Here is a 24,338-nt window from a genome sequence, read left to right as displayed (position 1 = left end):
AATCAGAGGACAAGCCATAATTTTTTTTCACATACAGCCTTTTAGGAAACAAAGTTTTCCAGTCAAAATTCAGTCGTGGAGAAATGTTTATCAGGATTATATAAACATTACTTACTAGCCTAACTCTTACAAGAACAAAACTCCTAACTTTTGGTCAGCACAATCTTTATGAATCTACTTTTCTCAATGGAAAAAAAAAAAAAAAAGTTTCTGGGATTTTATTTTCTAATCTATTACAGATTTTAGAAATTGTCAGTAAACATTTATCATACTGCAAATAAACAGTATCACAGTGTTAAATGTTCCTTCAAAGGAGTTTCTAATATGATATTTGTGGTCAAAAATTCATGACAATAAGTAAACTAACGTTACCAAAAGACAAAAGACATAGTACACGTTCACTTGGATTTAGTCCCTCAAAAATGTTCCCCCTCTCTAGGAAAACAAACTGTAAAATTGAAAGAGCACCCAATTTTATCAATACAAATTTAGGTGTTTAAAAAGAAACAAGTAGCTATTAATCTGGAACAGTTCCTGCATAAACCCTGTGCTTTAAAATTTTTTAAACACTCAGGGATAAACACAGTCAGGAAAAGAAAATCCATTTAGTAGTATAAAGCAAGAAAAAAGAATTGTTAACACAGTTCATTAACAGGATAAAAGAATCAGTATGACACAAATTAGTTTATACAAATTACACACCATGTTAAAACAAGAAGTCTTTATTGTCTCCAGTGAGTGAGTTAGCTATACTGAAAGGTAGCACAAAAGTGTATTTCAGATCTTCACTATTCAGACACTAGTTTGTATGTAAGCCTATCAATTTTCAAAGAGCTACCAATGACATTCTTAAAACATTCTTAAAATATAAGCATTTGATCCCTATTGTTAATGCCCTAAAACTGGAAATCAGAAATTACCTCAATGATGCAAGGTCAGAAAAACCACAGCAAAACTATATTTGAATTTTTCACTCTCCTTCTATTAGACAGCACTAATTCCAACTCAAGTACACAGAAAATAATAACTACTCAACTCTGGCAATCATTTCCTTCATTTCCTAACTATGTAAGAAAAGACACAATAAAGGTGTTCTCTGTGAGAAAAAAAGGTGAACCTTTTAGATATGTACATTAGTTTGGACCTACTTCACTTTCATTTTATTCATAAATCATTCAACCCAATAACATTGTGTAAGCTGTGTTGAATTGCCACAGATTTCTTAAACTAAGAAAATATTTGGAATTCATTCCAATTATTTTACATTTCAAGCACATGTAACTATTTTGGTTCTTTACTGATGGTTAGAAAACAAGCACTAATAGTTTTTGAAAACTGGGTCAATCATTTATATGAAGAGGTCAACTGAAATGAAATATTCAAATGCTACCAAATACTACCTTCAAAGGATATGAAAATTAGTGTAAATTATGTAGGATGCTAATGAAAATACACATACTTACAGATCAGAGAGTAGATGGCAGTATTTAAATAAAATAAAATTATACAGAGATGTTCCCATGTAAGGATCATTATCTGAAGGATCTGCCAACATAGGATTAGGGTTGTAGTTGCTTAATCCTTTAATTGTCATAGTAATAAAATATGCTACTAATTATGTTAAGATATTTTGTCCTTGCATTCCAAAAGACATATTTGCATTTTTCTTTGTATACATTGTAAAAAATAATATACAGTGCCATAAAAAGTGATGTGACTGGTTTTTAAACAAATATACTTTGTTATCAAAGTCCAAATGTATTTTTCCCTTCTTAATGGTCACCTTAGAATACACACTCTAATAATCAAGCATTACCCACAATATTTTTATCTCCTTTTGAAACTGCTTTCTAGGTCTATAACACACACACACACACACACACTTCCATATATTCTCAATGCTGACAAATTTTCATAAATTGAAAGTCAATTTTAGCCATCTTCATCATATCTGAGAGACATTTATAGCGAACTCTGGTGAACCAAAAAAAGGATGATGAATCTTGGTAAAAAATGCAATTAGAAAGTAATGAGATGGATGTTTTAGTCAGACTTGCAAATGATTCAAATGACAGTTCCAAGAGAGGAAGTTTTCCAAGATGTTTCGAACAATGGCGTCATTGGAATAAGGGTTTTGCTTCTCTGGGTGACTATCTTGAAAAACCACATTAATATAAATGCATAAATTATAGTGTGATCAGTCTAATTTTCAATCACACTTGGCAGATAAGAAATAGAGAAGATAGATATAAATTTTCTTTTAGCTGGTTATATATGTGCATTCTGAAGCTTCCACTGGTGACTTTGTAAAATATTAGATAGAATGTGAACTTAACTCTCTTAATCTTTCAAAAAAGTGACATGCAATGAAAGGAAAAATCTCATTTTAATAGTCAGATATTTACATCCAACCCCAATCTGTAGGCTTCTATAAACTTTTTTCTCCTCTATACAGTCAAAACCTGACAAGAGCTCACTGTGGGATTATGCAGAAAAACTGCAAATTTAAACAAGGTGTGATAGTATACTTTTTCACACATTATTGTATCATGCTGCAACAGAACACTAATGTATGCACAGTTCCAAAATAGCTTGGGCTATTACTGCACAGCCTTGAAACTACTAAAATCCCAGCAAGAGCACCTTTCAAAAGCTGTGCCTTCATTATTGCACACTACTAAAAGCTGTTTTCACTCTTCGTATTTTAGAAGAGAAAAAAACACAGATGTCCATGACACTGCCTCAAAATTCCTAGTCTTATTAGACTCTTTGTAATTATAAAAGTTGTTTCATCAATATGACTATGCAATGGAACTCAATACTATTTAATCGACTCAATTATGGGACGAAGTGCTTTTTTCCTTGTGTTGCCCTACTTTTAAGTTGCATTTGAATTATTGATAAAATTGCAATAAAGCATTTCTTTGCTACACAGTTTAGAAGTAGAGAATGATGTTTCATGGTTAATTTTTAGACTCACAGTGATAAAATAAACACACTTGTTGTCCTTTTAAAGAAAGTCAATAGCATGATTCAAGCTTAAAAGAATGACATTTCATTCTCTTTTCTTCTGCCTTGAAAACATGATGTGCTGAAATAGTGAACACAAATACAAATATAAAAGGGAAGAATGGTGAACATGAGTTCAGTATAAAAAATCCTGTTCCAGGTCTTCCTGGGTGATGAAATAACCTACACCTATGGTAAATGTATGTTCTGCTTTTCCTCAAATATTTCAAAGACCAATTTAGTCATGTGGCTAAAATAGTAGAATGACTAGTTTTCCAGACAAGGGCAATTTTTACACAGGCGGTTCTAACTACTACCTGATGCCCCCTCTGTTCCATTTTCCAACAACAGCCAGAACAATCTTTTTAAAATACAAATCTGAATCCTTTAATTACTTGCCATTGCTTTAATGATAAAGACCCAAAATCTTACCAGCACCTGCAAGAACCCACCTGAGCCAACTCTTGCCACCTCCTCCTCCAAGGTCTTTTTTCACAACTTTCACCCTTCTTTCCTGTATCCCAGTCATAGTGGTGGTCTTTAGTTCCTCAATATTCTACTTCAAAGCTTGGCATGCACTGTTCTCTACCCGCCACTCACACACACTCTCTTCATCTAGGTAACTTTCACTCCTCTTGCTGCCCAAGCCCAAACGACCTCCTGATGAAAGCTTTCTCTGTCCTCCAGAACAAATCAGGTTACCCTACGATATGTCCTTATAGCTCCCATACACTGTCTCCAGAACATACTTCACACTTGTCACAATATATATTTAAGGTCCAGCTTTCGTAGTCAGTCTGCATTTACCAAGTCACCAGGGTAATCAGTGTGCACCATCTCCCCAGAACAACATACTACTGTCCCTGGTACACTTTGCCTAAAAGGCTAATCTCTAGTGCACAGACATGCCTCCACTCACCTATTTGCCGGTTTGATCTCAAGTCAGTTCATGTCATTTCTACTTGTCTTTGCATTATATAAATTAATCAAATATTACATAATGAAATATGAGGACAAAAAGGGTGTTTTTAGTGACATACAATGAATGCTTTGTAAAGAATAGAGGCAAATTGCTTTTTAAGAAATCACTGAATTAGGTGTCATATAACTTCATAAAATGAAATAAGAATTATAAAAATTTGGACAAATTCTGCACTTAGATTGCTTGCCAAGTGCCTTTAAGTTCTTCTGCCACGTAAACAAAAGTAAAAACCACAGAGTATATATTATAGGTGTGGCTTACCAAAGATGACAAGATCACTTCTCAGGGACCTATAGTTAAAGGCCTTAACTGTACACCAAATAATTAGCAAATTGATATACGTTTTAAATCATAAAATATTTGAGCTAAGTATAATTTCTTTAAGATCCTATGTTTTGGTGATTTTTTTTTTTTAATTAATAGCCCATCTAACAGGCACAATTACACTAGAGAAGAGAATGAATCTCTATACTTGAGACAATATATACCCTTTACTCAATAACAGAAAGATCATTGGTAGACATTATTAAAAAAAAAGATTCTTAACTTTTTATTACTTCTAAAAATAGTACTCCCTAACATAAAGAGGTTTCTTACTTTTAACTTATGAAATATATTTAAGGTCATGTGATTAGGTTTCCTTAGGGACTCAACCATGATTACCAGATCCTTATTAAGACTTCTACATATTGATACTAATCCAGCTACCTTTTAACTTTATCTTTAATGAAAAGTAATAATAATGCTACCTGAACTGTATTTATACCCTTCTTTCCAAGAAATTGAGTGCAACCCACAGCTTCTGAACAAGCAATATTAAATATAAAATCAAGAACATAATTGAAATGAATTTTTATTAACAAAATATAAGATGTTAAAAAGAAAATTCAGCTATCTAAATTTCAGGCACGAGATAACTCCAGAATAGTTCTTTTAAACCAGGCTGAGTTTTTCCAGAAAAATGCTGATTAACATTTAAAACTCAAAAAAGATAAAGAAATAACTACATTTATGGAAGTTCTGTTTTTTCAGGTTCTATGTTGCTGAAAGGACACAAAAAAGTTATCTTTTGATAATTACCATTTTTAACTGATTTATAAATGTATGAATCTGAGAAAAAAATCAGCAATAAGAGAGCATTCAAAAGCATTCTGGGATAAAAGGCAGGATATGGGTCATAAATTAGAGACAGATATACACAGGGGTAACGGTGTCAGTGTGGCCCCAACCTTTTAGTTTATTACAAGGAATTGCTAAACCGACCAGAGGAAATGCTAAGTCATTATGACCCTGGCTAGGGCACACACACACACACACACACACGCATACACACACATTCCATGACTGAGAATATTTTAAAGCATCACAACTATATTACAAAACTTTCTTTTCCCTCAGATTTACCTCTTAATACTTGTAGCTCATACTATCTCATCTGAAAAGTTGTAGTGGTTAAACCCATAGAATTGTCCAAATGCGTCTCCAGAGTAGTTTCTTCTCTTGTAGTATATAGCTTATGCTCTAGAAATCTAGTTCAGTAGTCTTCCAGATACATGCAAAAAAGTGATCCACTGGCATCTAGAAGAAAATATCGACTTCTATTTATGTTTCTCATTTTACAGATATTATCCTCTTTTTAATTTAACCCTTTTTAATTTTTTGAGTGTTTACTATTAGTAGAGCAACACATTTTTTATTAACGGCATATATGTATGATCAATAAAAGCTAGGAGAGCACTGACTTTGATACCCACCTAGGACCCTGAAAAACTTAGGCCTACACTGACTGGCTGATTATCTCCTCCCCGACCAACACACAAAGAGACACCACCGCCATCAGAGGTTTAGGACCAATGTAATGTCCTACTTCCTACAAAACAATAACCTAATCCTCACACTAGCCATATGCTTAGGAGCCAAAATGTTCTCTTGGTCTCATTCCATAAAAAAATAAAATCTTTCTCCAAAGCAAGAAGTTCAAGATGATCCGCAAGCTTTATTTTGATATCTAAGTTCTAATATATTACCATTGGACCCTCATTTTCATAACACAAGAGAGTTAATGATAATTCTCTTCTCTATTGCTTTCAGCATTTTGTAACACATTGAAGTTCTCATGTGCTTGAGAAAGTGGATTACGGATTACACTGTCTAATTTTAGCTAAATTAATGCTCATAAAATGACAAGTGGTTTAAAAAGATTTCCTGAAAAAAAAAAAAAAAAAACTTTGAATTTGCAAGTAATACTAATAATGCAAACAGAAGTCAATACAGGAAAATGTCAGAACTGATCTCTTAGACCCATTGTTAGTTCTTTGTCAGTCATATTTCAAGGAAAGTCAGTGAGAACTAGAAAAAATAGAGAAATTATCAGGAAGGTTGGTTATAGTAGATGCTGTGGTGTGCAGCCCAGAGGCACTCACTCCCCCAGCTCCCAGAAATGCTGGCTGCTGAAGACTCACAGCTAAATCCCTTCCCAAGAACTGCCCCAGCCCAAGGGATCTTCCTGCCCAAAGTTCTGACCCTTCCCTAGGGACGGCCCACGTCCAACAACCAAAGTGAGGGTACAAAGTCCATCTCTGAAGAGCCATCGGTTCCAGAGGACCCTATAGGTCAGAGTTCCCATAGGTGGGCTAAAGCCTCAGCTGCATCACAGTTCAACAACTCCTTCAGCCCATCCAGCTCCCCTCATCCCCTCCCAGCTGCTGTCCCTGAGAGCCCTCCCAGGGAGCCCACTGCATGCAAATCCGTGTGTCAAAGCTGCCTCCAGGGAACTTTGATGTAACAACACTGCTACATCGATTATCCTTTAAACTGAACATTGCCCTAAGTGCTGAATATTATCTAATACAGTATAGCACATATATATAAATAGATATACACTCTGGTGGAGGATTGTGTGCTCAAAAAATCTGATGATGTACCCCTAAAATATTAATATGTCATCTAATATGTGAAGACAGTATTTTAGCTGCTGACCTGAAGAGCCAGTTTTCTGTTTTTTTGGCTGATCTGTGATTAGTTCACTCACAAGCAAAGCAAACCATGTTGCTCAACAATGTACAACATGGCCTACAAGACAGAATCCAGTGCATGTGAGTTTGTGATAAAATGATCACCTTGATCTGGCCACTGCCAACCAACGCAGTCTCATCTCAGCTACTCCTGGTCAAGTGCTTTATGTTCGAACTATCTGTAATTTCACAAACACACAAGGCTATTTTCATCTCTCGCCTATTTTACTCTTTTTGCCTTGCCTTCTTGGAAAAGCTTCCTCCTTCCCAGAGTAGGACCCACTGCCCTGCTGGGCTTAAATCACAGGCTTACCAAGGGCTGGAGGGAACAGTGTGCCCAGGTGCAGGCAATAAGGGGTGCATCGTCTGTAGAAAATTTAAGAAACGTAACATAACTGCTTAAAAGTCAGTGGGCTTTTTATTATCACCTGGCTCCAGCAATTCTAAATAATGTCAGTAATAAAATGACCCTCCCTGCCCTGGGTGGCTGCCCTCATGGCCCACCATGGATGTCACCACTCACCCATTAAGTCTTGGCTCAGGAATTCCAGTAAACCCTGAGCACTCACAGTAAAAAGTGCAGATTTGAACAGAGGCTATTACTAACTCCAGGAAAACCAAAGAAATTGTATAAAAAAAATAAAAGTAATCAATATATAATACGCTTAGTGATAAACAGCATTCATACAACCAGGTAATCATATTTACTGAACTGATTTAACCAAAAAAAGAAAAAAAGGATGAAATTATATTGGGAAGATGGGAAAAGGAATATGTGTGGTTTCAGGAAGTAGGGTTGGAGCAAGACTAGTGTAAGAAGGTCAAATACTCAGACACCATAGTAGGAAGTACATTGAAAGTTAATATTTAAAAATAATAATCAAGGAATATAAGGAATAAACATTCTATTTAGAAATGCAGAGTTGCAAATAATAGGAATGGGGTGGGTATGGTTGCCAGTAAGGGAGGTTTGCTGTTTCACTAAATAGCCTAGTATGTACACACATTTCTCTAAGAATATTTAATTAATTAATAAAACAGCTCATGCATCAGTTGACTCAGAAAACCTTCCCTAATCTCTTTTCTGTGCTCTCAAAATACTCTATTAGAGTTTTATCACTAGAACTATATTTATCACACCAATAAATAATTATCCATTTACATTATTATCTCCCCCATCAAACTGAGGTTCTTGCAGATAAGACCCAAGATTTATTTATATTTGTATCCCCTAGCAGAAGGGATACTTAAATTTAAATTCAAATCTGAATCCAACAAATATTTACTAAGCTCTAAGTGGACAAAAGTAGTAATGAGATACAGGTCTCTGGTTCCAAAGAATATCATTTACAACCATAAAATGCAATCATAAAATTAAGCTCATCATATGCCAGGGATTATTTTAAATAGTTTGCATTCATTCTATCATTGATTCTTCACCAACACCCTATGAGCTAAATATAATTAACCCCATTCTGTAGATGAGGAGTCACAGATTTAGAGAGGTTAAATAAATTGCCCAAAGTCACACAGCTAGAAAGAGGCAAATGATGATTAAAATAGGAGTACAATATTGAACTATAGCGCCCATGCTGCTAGCCCCAAAGTTAGGGGATAAGGCATGTTCACAACAGGACTACGGTATGATGCAATATACAGTAAAAGATGTAAAAGTAGTTATATTTGGAAGTGTCACAAGATCTGAGGAAGGAGAGGTCTTCAGGTGGGATATTATCTGAGGATGCCATGAAAGAAGTACAATTTAATTTGGAAATTTAGGGGTGGGTAGGATTTCAATAGAGCTATATGAAGGGAACGTATATATAAAAGGAAGGCAGAAAAATATGAACACAAAGGCATAGAGAGAGAGACAGAGAGAGACAGAGAGAGACAGAGAGAGAAGGAGTCTTGTGATCAATCTCTCTGCCTGAATACTCAAGGCCTACAGCAAGTACAGACTCAACCAGCAGTGTCCCTGGGAACAGAGAGAGGTATGAAGTTAAGCAATTCTTTTCTGAACCTGTGAAACATTCAAACAATAGGTAATTACCAGAGGCAGCATCCCATTAGGTTGGTGAGGGGGGGAATACAAAGTGTCTCAAAGTGGGTGATTTTCCCCCCATGTTTGTTTCTGAAATCCTCCCTCTTGCCTCCATCTCTAACACTACCATCTTCTCTTGGACAAATCATTGCAATAGCCTCCTTACTAGCCTGCGCAAATCTTCTTGCCTCTCTTAAATTTCTTCTATATGCTATAACCACAAATTTTATTAGTTCTTTGCTTAAAACTACTCAATGGGCTTCTTGTCATAGTTCTCATGAAGACCCAATCACTCACAGCCCATGAGGGTTAATGATCTGCTCCCAGCCTACCTTTACAGCCTTAACTCTTTCCATTTCCTATCACTCTGCTCCAGCCTTGCTGGCCATCTAATTTTAAGAACACAGCCTTCACTTTCCTTATTTGGAACTTTTGCACAAGGCACTCCCTCTGGCTGGAAAGTCCTCACTTCTGCACTCTACCTCATTAACTCTAATCATCCATCAAATGTGACTTACTCACAGAAGCCTCTTACAACTATCCCTCTGCCTAACATATCAGATACCTCTGCTATGTGCTATATACTTCTATCAAATATAGTTCCACAATTTGCAGACAATTGTTTTACTTAAGTTTATCTTCCCTAATATACTTTGAATCCTTGTGTATGAGGGCTGTGCCTGCTCTGTACTCCACTGAATCTCTAGCAGTTAACACGGGATCTGGCACATAGTAGATGCTCAGTAAATATTGGTTGATTATTGAATGAATGCAGGGAGAATACAAAAAAAGAAAGCCACAATACAGAGCCAAGTACACTGGGAACCAAGGAAAGTCAACTGATGAGGTTTGAAGCAGATGGAAAAAACAACTCTGGAAGAATTCCCTGAGTCAGACAGGGTTCCGATGCCAGCAGTGGCTTTTTATGCAATGCCCATGGCTTCTGGCATAAGCATTCTGAGAAGAGTTGATAGGGCTGACATGCTGCAGACAGTTTGGGAGTCATCTGGGAAACTGTGTTCAGCTTCAATCCAGATCAGAAGCAAATTGTTCTCGAAGGGAAGGCTTCAGACATGAGCCTGAAAAGAGAAAAGTTGGAGATAGATTGTAGAGGCCCTTAAAAACCAGACAGAAGAGTCTGAGTTCCATCCGTGTGTAGTCCTCAGGCACTTTCAATTTTTGAGAATGGTGTGTGACATAATCTAATTAGGCATGTCGGAAAATTGACCCGATAGTATAGCGGTAATAGAGCAGATTGTAAGGACAGATACTAGTTTGGGGAACTTTGAAATGGTTCAGAAATAAGGTGAAAAGAGCCTGTCCTAGGGTGAGAGAAGTGGGTATAGAAAGAAGGGGAAAATGCAATTGTCTTTTTGAAGGATGGCTCAATAGGACTTAAATACATATTTAATACATTACAGTGGTTAAACATCCAGGTTTTGGAGTCAGACAAGACCTGGGTTTAAGTCTCAGCTCCACCAGTTACCAGCTATGCTATACTCCGAAAAAGCTCAGTTTCCTTAACTGTATAATGGGACATTTGTACCTACTTCAGAGAGTTATCGAAAAGATTCAATGAAAAATAAACTGCTCTGCACAACTCCTGGCAAGAATAACCTATTAATCTAAGTCAACTGTTAGGTCAAGCTAGACAGGAGAAGGGACAGAAAGATAGTATGCCAGTAAAGAAATTTTAGTGGGTGGGTCTTTGAAAATATCTACCTATACTGCTAAGAGTTAATGCCTGTTCTAGCTTTGGCCTGATCTTCTTTATAACCTAATCCAATTTGTTATTTACCTTTCTGGCTTCTGATCTGGATGCATGCCAAACACAATCACTGCTGACCCTTTTGGGGACCTATTCTTCAAGCTGCTTGAACCATTTCTAAACTTTTGCTTTCTATATTTATTTCCAACTTGCCCTCTTACTCAAACGCAGCCCCTAGAAGCAATCCTAGATATCAAACTCTGAGACAAACCCTCCATAGCTTAATACACCACTTCTCTCTTCCCAAGAAATGTCAGAAAGATTATGTAGAAAACAAATGCAATGTTAAACTCGGTTTTTAAGAGTTAACGGAGAGTGATTTTTTTTTCTCCCAGGATAGGTAATAACATCAGATTCTGAAATTAAGCACAGCAGGAAGAAAGAGGCTGCATAGATTTCACAGAGTATCACAGGCCTCTACAATAAAACACTTAAAAATGCCTTGTATTGCTAATTCTTTACACAATCTCCTTTTATTTCCAAAGAAGTATGCGGGGCTTGAGCCATGAGACATGCATTGATGTTAACATTACACTGCGAGAATTAGAGCAGTTTTTCTACTGAAACTTCTGTTAGGTTTAGAATTACTTTTTACCATCCCCCCCCCAAAAAAAAAAACATTTTCCAGTCTGACTTTCCAGATCAAATGAATGGTTGCCTCTTCTAACAATGCTGAACTCACTTTTGCAGTCCTTACTTTAGCAAACACCCTTCCCCCTCAAGATTCCAATAACCAGGCCTTGTGCTTGCTGTATGGGAAATTTGCCTGCATAAAGACTGCTGGATCACATGTCACTCAGGGATTTCTAAGTGAATGAGGGCAACTTTCTTCTCCGACAGCTTTCAATTTCCCACCTCCCCCTAGCCCCAAGCCAATATTCTTCATTCACTGACTGAATCATCTGGCAAATACTTACTGAAGAGCTAATATTTTTAAGGCACTGTGCTAGGCACCTCGGCGGATATTTGGAACAGTGAAATGAATGGGGCATTAGCAGCAAAACACTGGTTGGTGACAGGTAAATGGATAGAGACCTTAAGTTAATGAAGATTTGCTATTTTCATTATCACCAATCTACCGTTTAGCCTTTGTAAAGATTATTTTTATTTTTTGCAAGATAGTTTTGTATAATTTAAATGCTTTTTTTTTTCCAGTCCATGTGGAAACTCTGTCATTTGTTCAATAAATATTTATTGGGTGCTATGATCACATGGAGACCAAAACAGACAAGTTCCTGCCCCATATAGTAAATGCTGCTCCCAAGATAATACACACAAACAGCAGCCTCATGTTTCGATCCCATACAAACCTCAGGTTTGTTTTTTCCAATTATTTGTGTTGTAGGAAGACATTTTCCTACAGGACCATATTAGTCTAATTAAAACCCTGTCCTCATCTTAACTCACTAATACTCATTTTCAGCAAACTCTTTCCTGACTTCTTTATCCACAATAATCATAATAAAACTGTTCTAATCTGCTTTCCACATCTTACTCTCTCCCTCTTAAGATTTTCCAGTGTCTGCTTTTAGTCATTCATTATACAAGTGTCTTTAAACACCTACTATGTTCCAGACACTCTTAAAGTTTTGAGGATACAGAGCTGGATGGATAGATCAGCCTTGGGTCTTCAGTCTCCTTATTCAACTTACATGTGTCTTATAAAAAGTTCTTTCCAAGGCTAGAATGTACATAACTGCCACCCTTTCCCTGAATCCCAACCTACAGTTTCCTTGTCAGGTCACCTCACTCTTGACTTAAAGCATGCTCAAAGTCAAGACTTAATGAGCCTACTATTTATTTATAGGGACTTTCACCCATACCCCAAATGCTCTTCCTTTCTCCCTCCCTTTACCAGTCACTGCTTAATGGGCGTTTCTTAACCTTCAAATTTACTTAACCTTCAAATTTTATTTCAAAACTCCTAAAACCACATCATCAAAAAAAGTCTTTCTAGGAATCCAACAATCAACTGTGCTATATGTTGGCACTGCCAATATTCTTTGAGCATCTTACTTAAATTCCATATGTCACATACATAACTTACTACCAAACTAAATCAACAGATTTTCTGCCAGTGGTTCTCAAGTTTTTATGTTCAAAAGAATCGCCAAACATGTTTGTTAAAAATACAGGGTTTCAGGGCTACAACCACAGAGATTCTGATTTCTTAGGTCTGGGGTGGGGCCTAGAAAGGTACAGAGTTAATGCATATCCCAGGTAATTTTAATCTAGGTGAATGAGTGAGCACCTTTGAAAAACACAGCTCCATAATTTCCTTTGGTGACAGTTTTTAGGTATTCCGAATCTCTCCTTAAGGTCATGAAATATTTCCTATTTAATAAAGTATAAGCAATAGGCACCTGTGTGTTCAACAAATAATTTTGGTTAATATATGGATTAATGAGTACTTGATAATAATAACTGACATTTGGAAATTACAGCTCATACTTCACTTTTAATAACCAGTTCTCATTTGCTCCTCATAACTATCCCATGTGGTAGAGAGACAGGTAATATCAGTGCTTCTTTGCAGATGAGGATTCCCACACCAATATCTTGGCCACAGCCTGATGGAAAGAGTACAAGTGGTAGAGTCAAACAGACGGAAGTGGAAGCAATGACTCTCCTACTAACTAGCTGAGGAAAATGGGAAAGTCACCTGAGCCTTCAGAATTTGTTTGCCCATCTGTGAAAAGGCGATAATACCCACCTAACAGGGGGACTGTGAGGATTAAAGGAGATTAACCATGTAAAGCACATATTAGTTCCCCACCTCTCCACTCCTTCCAACACCCAGGGTTGCCTTGAATCAAATGAAGCTCAGTTTGCAAGGTAGTTCACTCAGCAATTATTTATCCTTTTGCTGCTCTGTCCGAAGCATTGGATTTGTGCTAAGGCTCCAACACAAAGCCCTCAAGGAGCTTACCCTCTAATAGGAAACTTTCCATGGCACCCTGTGCTCACTCCTTTCAAACCAGTCAGCAATGAATTTAGTATGCCTTTCTCTTCACACTTCATCCAGTGAGATCAACCCAGTGCAGTGTGGTCAAGGGTCCCATGAGAATAGACTATGTGGTAAGAAAAGGCTAAGAAACACCCATTAAGCAGTGACTGGTAAAGGGAGGGAGAAAGGAAGAGCGTTTGGGTACTGGTGAAAGTCCCTATAAATAAATAGCAGGCTCATTAAGTTTCTTTTTATGCTGGTAGAAATGTTTGTTTATTTAATGTCCATTAAAATTATTGCTTTATTTCCTGATTTAATGTAGAAAACACATTACTATTCTGACAGTAGGGAAGGTATGTGGAGATGAAGCCAAGCGTATAAAGTAAGAAAATTCAAGACAGAATAAGAATGGCATGCACTTGTTCAAAAGCAGTTCCCAATGCAAGAGTAAATTCATGAGACTGATTCTTCAAGGTACATAGGAAAGAGTACCAATACTACATAGTAGCACCAAGCATTCCAAGAGCTTATAGGCAAACCTCTGGCCCTGCTTCTGATATTACAAACAACTTCAGCTTTCAACGGCCATGAATTACACCAGGAAATCTTAGCACACATGAGATTTTTGGGCAGTCCCTAAACCAGATTGGGGATGGACCAGCAACTACAGAGGGTATAAAGCCTGAAGCAATGCGGAGTTAAATCAGTCTAGTGAGAAACACTACCTAATACGTTGCCATCAAAAGCACTAACATCTTTTTATTTTCCCCTCCCAAATGTAAGTTTGTCAGCCTTTTAAACTGACAGTGAAGTAACTAGTGCTCACTATTTCAAGAAAATTATGCCAAAGCTTCACAGTAAGCAGTCCACATCCTAGGCACTGATTCCCCAGAGAGGTCACTTGTCTGAGGAATGTGTCAAAAATTAGCTCTCTTTTCCTGCCTCCCATCCTCCTCCAATTCTAAAGTTTTCCCAGTGCTAGTTTCCCACAGTACAACACACAGGGCCACCTAAAAATCTGGGGCAAAACTGCAGTGACTCCATGAATCCCACTTGATACATGCTAAGTCAGCATTTTACATCCAAAAGATGCTTCCCAGCATACACAAAAGGACTGCTCTCAATTATATTACTGATTACCACTTTGAGTCTAAATGGCATAGTCTTCATTCTCCACTGCAAATGACGCCCCCTCCCCAAAGGGAAGTAGCAACAACTCACTTCTCAGTCCAGTAACGTCTTTTCTCAGTTGTTGTTCTCCCAGTGGGTAGAAGAATGAACTGCTGCAATGCCACCAGCTCCTCTAGTTTCTTTTAATTTAAAGTTACAACAGGAGGGAAGAAAAGAGACTTTCTATTAAGAGACAACTCCCTGAAGGGTCTCTTAGCTGACGATCGAAGGACCGCTCATGGCAGTGATCAAATCTAATGCAACAAAGTGCTGGTGGCTCTGTGACTCATCACAGCAGGAGCTGGCGCTGAGGGCCACTTGAGTTCAGGGCTTTGTGGTGCTGCAAGTTGGTTTAGAAACAGTAGCATAGAGGAGAAAAGACTCGCAAGGTGTTTGAGGCTGAAGATAAAATGCAGACTTATAGTGAGTTGCTTCTCAACTGAAAAGAAAGCCTAAAGGGGTAAGAAAATGAAGAGAGTGTGCGGTCTACCTCAAGCTTTAGGGCAAATTACCTGAAGATGGTCAAGGTCAGTTGGTCTATCTGGCGTGTGGTTTATAACCTGATAAAAATAAGCACTGAAGCAAGCTGAGCTATTATAAAAAGGCAGACATTAAGGATGCCTGCTTCATAAACAGTGACTTCTAATTACCTGAAACATCTATTGTTTACATAAATTTGCCATCATCTGATACTACTCAGCTCTACTTCTCAGGTATACTTTATAAATACACTGAAAAAAAAAAAAGAGTTGTATGTATTGAGCATTTCCTCTATGCCATTCAGTCTTATGGATTAATATTTATTCTCATACAGCCTCATTTAACTCTGACTAGGGCTCGTGAGGTGACATCATCATTGCTCTCATTTTACAGTGGAGGAAACTAAAGCATCCGAGACCTCAAAGAAATTGCCCAGGTCTTTTAGTTGCAGCTCCACCTGACCAGAGCACCTACTACCGACTCCTGAGCTAGACTGCCCAGCCACAAGCGTACCACTCAGGTCTCCCGCTGCAGGAGCATAACTGACTACTAAGCTGCTGCACCTATGATTCTCCAACTACCTGTGCACTGAGGCCATCCTTCCAGGAGGCTGCTCCTAGCCAATGACAGAGCACAGTGGAGGGTAGTAGTGCAGGCCACCGACTAATTTCTCCATGTTAACATACATACATCACCTCTTCAAACCGGGCAATGGTCTATTTATTGTGCCTTTCTCCGTGCACCCAATTTAAAGAAACCAACCAAACAACCTATAAGATTCTCTTTGAAGGAGCTGTTGTCTGAACAGGGCAAGGCGCTGCAAAATCAGATTTATTTATTTTTCAAGAGGAAGTTCTCTCTGTCCATATGTACTATAACTTAATACAACCAAGAGTTAGAAGACTATCAGTGGATGAAATCACTACCAATTTTTACTAATTTCTATCAGCTAACAAGAAATTAAAAAGGATAACAAAAAATCTACAGTTAGGTCTTAAAGTTTTTATTAGCCTTTACCTATTATGTAGGATAAAATTTTAATTACTGAAGGAGCATCTATATGAATAAAAGATAGAATTCACACTTGCACCAAATACAGCATCTGAATAAAACCACATTCTCGGAGATCATATATAGACGTTAACTGAATCACTATTTTAAAGTGTTGCTCTCAGCCTCAAGAAAGTGATATATTTTTTCTTCTTAGACTCAAATAGGTTCAAAGCAAATACAAAATAAAGCTTCAAGCATTATTTATTACTGGAACCTAGACTTAATTAGGAGGGAAAGGTGAGTGTAGCTAACATTTACCAAGCACCTATTTCATGAGACACTATGCTAGGAATCTCCATGTAATATCTACTGTAATCCATACAATATTCCTATAAGAGAGAGCATTATAATCTTCAGCTTTAAAGGTTAAGAAAAGGGGCAGAGCACTGAATGTTCAAAACTCCAACAGAAGCGTTGCCTGAATTTTATGTAGGCCTAAACTGAGCAGCTCCAAAAGACGGTGGCCTAGCTTTTTCTGCTTTCTTGTCGCTTTCTGAATCCCCTTATCTCTAAGACTTTAATTAGCGTTGTAGTGACAGCTAACTGCCTTGAGCTACCAGAGAATGCCAATTGGGGGGTCAAACAGAGCCCTTCTCATCCCTTCGACCACTCGGTGTAACCTCGGACATGGGATATCAGAAGCATCAAGTATTTGAATGGCAAGTGACTGAGCATCAAAGATATAATCAGGTGTTTTTAGCTTATAATGAACTTTAAGCAACAGAAAATGAACAGACCTATGCTTGTAGAACTCAAAACCATCACCACCCCTGAGATACACTTTTTCTTTTTTCTTATAATTCAATTTTAAACAATGGGGTGTTATTTAATGTTTTCTTTAAATGTATTTATTATTCCCTAATTTCTTTAATATGCTATCCCTACTCAATGTTATCCTCACCTAAAGATAGAATAATTAGTTGCCTATAAAGTATGATTTGAGTGGTACTGGGAAAAAAACGCTGTGCTTATAAATATTCCTCCTGGCAGCTTTACTGGCAACTTTTAATCTCCACAAGTAGGCAGTCTTTCTCTAAGGAATTACATGGTCATAAAAACCACAGAAAATAATAATAATATCGGGTTAGAGAATTAAAAAAACCGTCAGAGGTATTATTACCTTTACAATAATTAGTTTGTGAGCCAGAGGTTAAATTGGGCAAAGGGGACAGGAGTTCCAAAAGGTCCATCGAAACAAAGTGGGCTGCCGTCAAAGGCTCCTACTGAAGTTCAGGGTCTCATCAGGAGACCATTCTAAAGCACTCAAGTAGGCAACTAAAGGGTAGGGGTTTGGAGGAAACAACCCCAAAAAACATTCTCCTAACTCATAAATCAGCATATGTCTGACCTCGCCTCCATTTTAAAGACAAGGAAATTGAATATGCAAAATGTATAGTCTTACTAAAATGTTCCAATATGGCCAAGCTGAAAGTTACTACCTATGAAGTGTCCAAGTGTCTGCCCTACTACTGAGTCTTAAACTCTCCACTTCTCCCCCTTTAAATATCAAAACTCATTATTTTTAAGCAAAAGGTAAGGTTCTTGCTTCACATTTTTAAAACCTTCATTTTACTCTTTCATTAAGAATAAATTTTATTCAAATGAACTCTTGGTTTAAATGAAGATCATTAAGTAAGTTCTTCATATATAAAATTCTTCTCATAAATGTTAGGTATGAGAAATTATTTATGTTACATCACACATGGAAAGTAAACAAAAACAAAGACCTCACTTACATTTCAGAATCATTTAGTATTCCAACTCCCCAAGCTCCCCTAAATGGGAAATGGAATAACAAGACTGATCATAATTGGATTAAGGACCATAATTCTTTAATTCATTCATCAAATTGAGGCATTTGGAACAGTTTATTTACAGAATTGTTTAGACAGTTTTGTGTGGTGTTTTTTAAGATAAACCAAAATGCCTTTCTGTAAGAAGTTTCAGATCCCAAATCATTAACATATGAAAACCAAATGAAGACAATTTACAAATGGCTGTTTTAAAACAATGTTTGTAGCAAAACTGGACTTTTATTTCATTAACTATCTACAAATCTGAGTTCAGGATACAGTTTATTTGAAACAGCCACATACTTTCTTCGCCTTTAAAATAAATCTACATCTCTCAAACTAAAACTTGTGAGGAGGGCAGGAGGGAACGCATTAACTTCAGGCCTGGACAAATACGTTTTCCAGGTTTCTCTTAAAACTCTAATTATGGCATTCCCTACTATTGGAGCTAATCTGATATTGGGTGAATCATCCAGCATATGCCAATCAATCATATCCAACAGTTATACCTGCTGGAAATCTAAACTGTTTCCAACATTAGAAGCATAAGTTATTTGAAATCCAGTGCATTTTAGATTCTATAAACAAGTTTTATCCTGCCCTGGATATTACTTTTTTTAAATAATCTAAAAACATACCTTCAAAGCAATGACTGCTTATAACTCAGTAAAAGAAAACAGCTTTTTCAAGACAGTATGTTCTTTGAAGCATTATTATCATATTTTTAATTTGCTTTATAAGAAAAAACTTCTTTGAACATTCAAAATCATTCCTTTAACTTAAAAATGAAAATTTAAACTCTTCCTATAGCTCATGGCTTACCCCCAACCAAAAAAAAAAAAAAAAAAAAAAAAAATTAAAAGCCATACCATGAATAAACTTCATTTTGTTACTTAATATTTACACCATGTACACAACAGAAAGCATCTTTATAAGCTTATATTCATTTTTTTTCTTTTACAAAACCATGTGCCAGTCTAAACAGGATGTGCATTTACAGGTATAGAACTAAGTTAACTTGAAATAACCACTGAACCTCAAATGCCTGGTTATTTACCCAACAATTTTGAGTTTTGAATCCTGTATATCACATGCCACTCAGCCAGAACTGTTTAAGCCCAACAACAAAACTAATGTGGGGTTTCTGTGTAAAAGGAGTGCCGAATTTAAAGTTTTCAATTCTATGCCAGATTGGTTCAATATTGCCCATTCAAAATGGCAACAAGAAGATTTATTTTTTTTAAACCCACAAGCAAACAAAAACCCTGTTAATTCTTCACTTACAAGGTTGCTATAAGAGAAGACCGCTGGAAAGAAAGGAAAAACAGGAAAGAATTTCAAGTAAATATGCTACTATATAATTAACACAAATAACCAAATAATTATGCACATCCCTTCCCACCCCCACAATTAAATGTTTTTAAACAACTCATGTGATGAAAGATCTACCTTTCAGGCAAACAAAAGCAATCCCTACTAGTTTAAGGATTTAAGGCTGCATTGCATCAGTTTTAAGTGATGCTTATGATTTTTATCTTGTATACTTCTGAGGAATAAACAGTTGATGACATAATTTGCAGAACTTTGCACAATGCCTAAGAGAACTTTCAGTGTAGGTACTTATGATTTTAAATCAGTGAGGCCGAATTTATCTAGGCTTCAGCCTAGGAGCTATATTTAAATCAGGAAAAAGCACCCCAGAAACTTTGTTCTATGTATCTGCATTTGAAACCAGATTCCTTCCCTATCTGAGCTAACAACAGTTCGTGTACAGCTGAATTCCTTTAAAATTAGATCAAAATTTAGCAGTTCTGTAAAGACTCTAAGAAATCATCCTCCTTTTAAGTACTATGAAAGTCAAACTTAAAAAACATTTCTGTCTACTTTAAAACCATCTGGGCCTTAACCTAATCACTCTTGGCAATCAAGCCTCACTCCTGTAATCCTGATCAAAAACTCTCTTCTGGTTTTCTGACTGAAATGTCCATTGCCTACAAATCTCCCACGCGCCTACTTCATTGGCCTCTTTGGTTTGTGTGTGGGGTGCCTGAGTGTGTAAGGATACTGGGGGCCATTATTTACTAGCAGCAGGGAAACAAATCACCCGGTCCAGTCCTTTGCCGATTCCCACATTTATTACGAAAAATCCCACAGATTTTCCTTGGTCTCGCCCTTGACTAAAGAACTGTGCTGAGCCTGAAGGCAGTCCCTGGGGAAATCTGCTCATGCCCTTCTTGACAAACTACTTTGGATATCTGAATATTGTGAGCATCTCAACTAGGTTAGAACAAATCCCTAAACTTTTCTGAAGAAGTACAGTTAGCAGCCACTGAGAGTGCCTGGATTGGCTGACACTGAAAGTGTTGCTCTGCATATTCACAGAATTCCTCATTTTGACCTGCTTTAGATGAGGAGAGGATATTAAAATGAATTCACATTCCTTACACTGTGAATTTAGTCACAGAGGCCAAAGACTTCAGACACTCAAAGGAGTCAATCAATTTATTAATATATTCGCTTTGCAAAGTGTAAGGAAAATTATCATTAAAATATATAAACTGTTGCAATACACTGCTTCGTGTGCATCCAATGCCAGCAGATCAATACTCAATAAACTGCAGCTATCAAACGCAAACATTTCCAAAACCAATTTGATTTCAACTCGTATAACCTCTTTTCCTTGCCTTTTATCAAAGTTCAAGGGAGATGTCCAAAACCCTCGTTTAAAGTGACACAACACGTGAGTGGTCTTCACTTGGTATACTGAGTGGGGGTGAAAAAAAATAGTTGCAATTAAAATAAAGCTTCCGGTCTCTGAATCAATCCCTAGAATCCAGAAGGATGAGACTTGTTTCCGAAATTCCAAAGAGGGTTGCGGGGGGCATGATAGGGAAAGGGACTGAAGAAAACGAAACAAAAAGACGAAGGGGGGGGGTCTTAGGGTTGCTGGGGACTGGGGGCGCGCGCTTATATTCTAGGAAAGGTAAGGAGCTGTGTTCAACTTTCAGGGTCTGTCCCTTGGCGTCAGCCGAGATGCACAGACTTATCCAGGATTCTCCCCGCACTCCTACCCTCAGCTCATTTCACCACCTCCACCGCCACCACTTACAAAACAATACCGGCAACAATACACAGACTCCCCAACAAAAATACAAAGTTATCCCATTTCCGGGTCCGCGTTCAAACCCACACTCCAGGGTCCCCGCGGACAGCCGCTCCCCGATGGTGACAGGGACACTTCACGTCTCGAGACGCCGCCCGCCTCTCCCTTACCCCCTGGCCCAGTGCCCCCTCCCTCTGTACTTGAGGAAACTCTGGTGCCGGCCCCCTCCCTCCTCCGCCAGATCTCCAGCTGGAGCCGGGAACGAGAGCTGAGTGGCGGGCACGACGAGCGGCAGAGGGGAGCTCGGCGTCTTGGAGGTCTGCCCACAACAATATCGGGACGAAAAACAAAGTTAAAACGCTGCGATTCACGCACCTTACCCGGTCTCGTTAATGTCTCCTCTGGCGCGGGATGCAAAGTGGCACAGTGGCGGGCTGAGGGCCCCTGGGAGGAGACTGGAGATGGGTTTTGGTGGCTCGCCTTTTTCGCTGTGTGATGTGTGGTGTGGTGTGTGTGTGTGTGTGTGTGTGTGTGTGTGTGTGTGTATGTGCGCGCGCGCGCGTGTCCCTCTCTCCCCGTCTCTCGCTCGCTCGCGCTCCCCGTGTTGCTCTCAAGGACGAGGTGAAATCCCTTTGCTGGTCATGAGGCGGCTTCAGAGACAAACAACACAATACGAGTGCAAATAACAAAAGGCAAAAAGACAGTGGGAACAATGGGGGAGGCGAGGGCAGCGCACCAGCCGCCGGTCACCTCGGCCCAGCGCCCGCCCCGGGGGGGTGCGGTGGGGGCGGGGGCGGGCCCTCGTGGGGGGGGCGGTGCCGGCGACTCGCGCTCCCTCCAGGTCGCCCCCGCGTCCCCTCAAATCCTCCCTGACCTCCTTCCTGCAGCTCGCCGCCGGGCCGCCCTCTCTGTCCATCCGAAGGGAAGGAGCCACAGAGTTTTCTTTCCTGTCTGCTGCAGAGTAACTAGATTGTAAATAACGCGGTGATTACCGACACCGTGCAGGAATTTAAAAAAAAAAAAAAAAAGAAAATCTGCCCTCCACTTAAAGGAGCGATAAAATGAAATGGCAGGAGTGAAAGAGGCAGGGAGAGCCGGCTATCTCCAGATCTCTACGGAGCCGGAGTCGAACGCATCTATAAATACGCATTCATGTTTAGTCAAGTCCCCTTTGTCAACTTCTTCCCCGCGCCGAAACCTCACCCGCTGCCCCGAAACCATTACTTGGGCCCTTCTTGCCCCCCGCCCCCGTTTACAAACAGTAAGGCTCGCCGGAGGGCGCGCGTGGGGTCTGCGGTTGTCCGCGGAACCTTCTGGGAGGCGAAAGCCGCGGTGCGCCCAGCGCTAAGACCGGAGCAGGGAGACGTTCGTTTTTTAAAGCGACCACTGCCTCCCCGAGCCCGGCTCTGCGCTCGCAGGTCCCGGCCACAGGCGCTTTGCACCCACCTACTCCTTTGGGGGGGGGGGGGAGAAAAGTTTTGAGGCGCTTTCATCCCTGCCTCCAGGGTGGTTGAACTGGTTTTGTTTTGTGTGGGTGAAGCCAAAAAAATCAATGTCCAAGACCACAGAGTGATATTTAGAGGTAAATAAGGCTCGGCACTGTGCTTCGAGGCTCTTTCTTCTGCGACACTTGAGTCCGCGCGTGAAGCCAAGAGAGACCCTCAGAGTTGCAGCACCATCAGAAGAAACTCCGTAGGTAATGCCCTCAGCAAAACCTTACGGGGCTGATTCCAGAGTGTGCTCTGACAGCTCCCGGGCTGCTCCAGCGCTTCTCACTTCTAATCTTACTTTCATTGATTTAAAACAGCTGCTGGTTTGCTGGGGGTGGGGTGCGGGTGGGGGTGGGGGAATCCTATTAAATCTCTGACTAGGGTGGGGCGGGAGGATCTCTCGGTGATCTTTCTAGAACTGGTGTCCAGAAAGGGGTGGAGGAGGGTGAATCGGGGAAGGCAATGGGTTTGGAAGAGGGTGTTGGAGAAGGGGACAACACGTTTCTTTTTCTTGCTGTTTCCTCCTCCCCTTCTTTCGCTTTATGCCGATTTGGGTGTTCTCTTTCCCCATCTCTGCAATTTTCTTCAGATGCGCATCCATTGATTACGCGGCGTCCGTGGGCACCCCAGCTTTTTCCCAGAGTGCAACACCACCAGGAGATCAATGACCACACTGTTTATTCTTCATGTGCCGGGAAAAGCAAGACTCTGAAGGACATTGGGTGGGACTTGCCTGCGTCTCTGTGCTCTCTCTCAGACTTTTTCTGGCTGGTTTTTAAACGGCAGTTAGTAAGCAAATACAGTTTCGTAATGCACGCAACACATACCCATCACAATATATTCACCTAGAAAAGTGATACATCCTTTCTTCCCCTTTCCACCCTTTGTAGATTCGTTTCTGGAGGTGGATTGCTAATACCTGAGATTTTGCACTTGTCTAGAGGGGAAACTTTCTGGGGTGTTTGACGATTGATTATTTGGTACCTGTTTTCTAAAAATGGCTAAACACCTTTCCTTGGAACAAAAGTGAGAAATGCAAATCTTAATAACTCAAGGCAAAAATTTCGAAGTGTAAGCACAGTTATTATGCACTCCCACAAAGCAAAGCTTCCTCTTCCACAAATATTTGATAGCATAGCGCCCAGTAATTAAGAGAACAATCAAATAAGCTCAGGGCTTTCATGAGGACTCTAAATTATCATCTGCCTAGAATTTATAAGCAGTGCAATCATTTGCTGCTTGGATATATCTCTGGATATGGCATTCTAAATGTGTATCCTTAAACAATTTTACTATATTTTCTTAAATATTTAATGAGAGAAATCATGGATGATAATCAAACTGCTGGATCATTGAAGCCTCACTAACTTGTGAAAACGTGTGTGTGAGTGCATGAGACATCTTCCCTCAATCTTATTTTTTCCTTGCTTTTCCTATATTATGCAAGCTTCAAGTCAGATCTTACTTGTATATATCTCATAAGAATTA

General features: G+C 39.0%; 1 protein-coding gene across 10 annotated transcripts in view; it reads right to left on the bottom strand.

The window, feature by feature from the left end:
- Window positions 1-22,254, bottom strand: part of SOX5 (SRY-box transcription factor 5) — a 1,020,679-nt gene extending 998,425 nt beyond the window's left edge. For 6 of the 10 annotated variants that reach the window (XM_037846146.1, XM_037846153.1, XM_037846158.1 and 3 more), the window contains exon 1: window positions 21,736-22,116. The gene's annotated coding sequence lies outside the window, so the exon portion shown is untranslated. Of the gene's footprint in view, window positions 1-21,735; window positions 22,117-22,234 lie in introns of those variants that run through there. The other 4 variants (XM_037846148.1, XM_037846151.1, XM_037846147.1 and 1 more) reach the window with 2 other exon arrangements.
- Between the last annotated feature and the right edge of the window lie 2,084 nt (window positions 22,255-24,338).

Source organism: Choloepus didactylus, chromosome 8, assembly GCF_015220235.1.
Source record: "Choloepus didactylus isolate mChoDid1 chromosome 8, mChoDid1.pri, whole genome shotgun sequence".
Taxonomy (NCBI): domain Eukaryota; kingdom Metazoa; phylum Chordata; class Mammalia; order Pilosa; family Megalonychidae; genus Choloepus; species Choloepus didactylus.
This window is presented reverse-complemented; position numbering and strand designations above follow the sequence as displayed.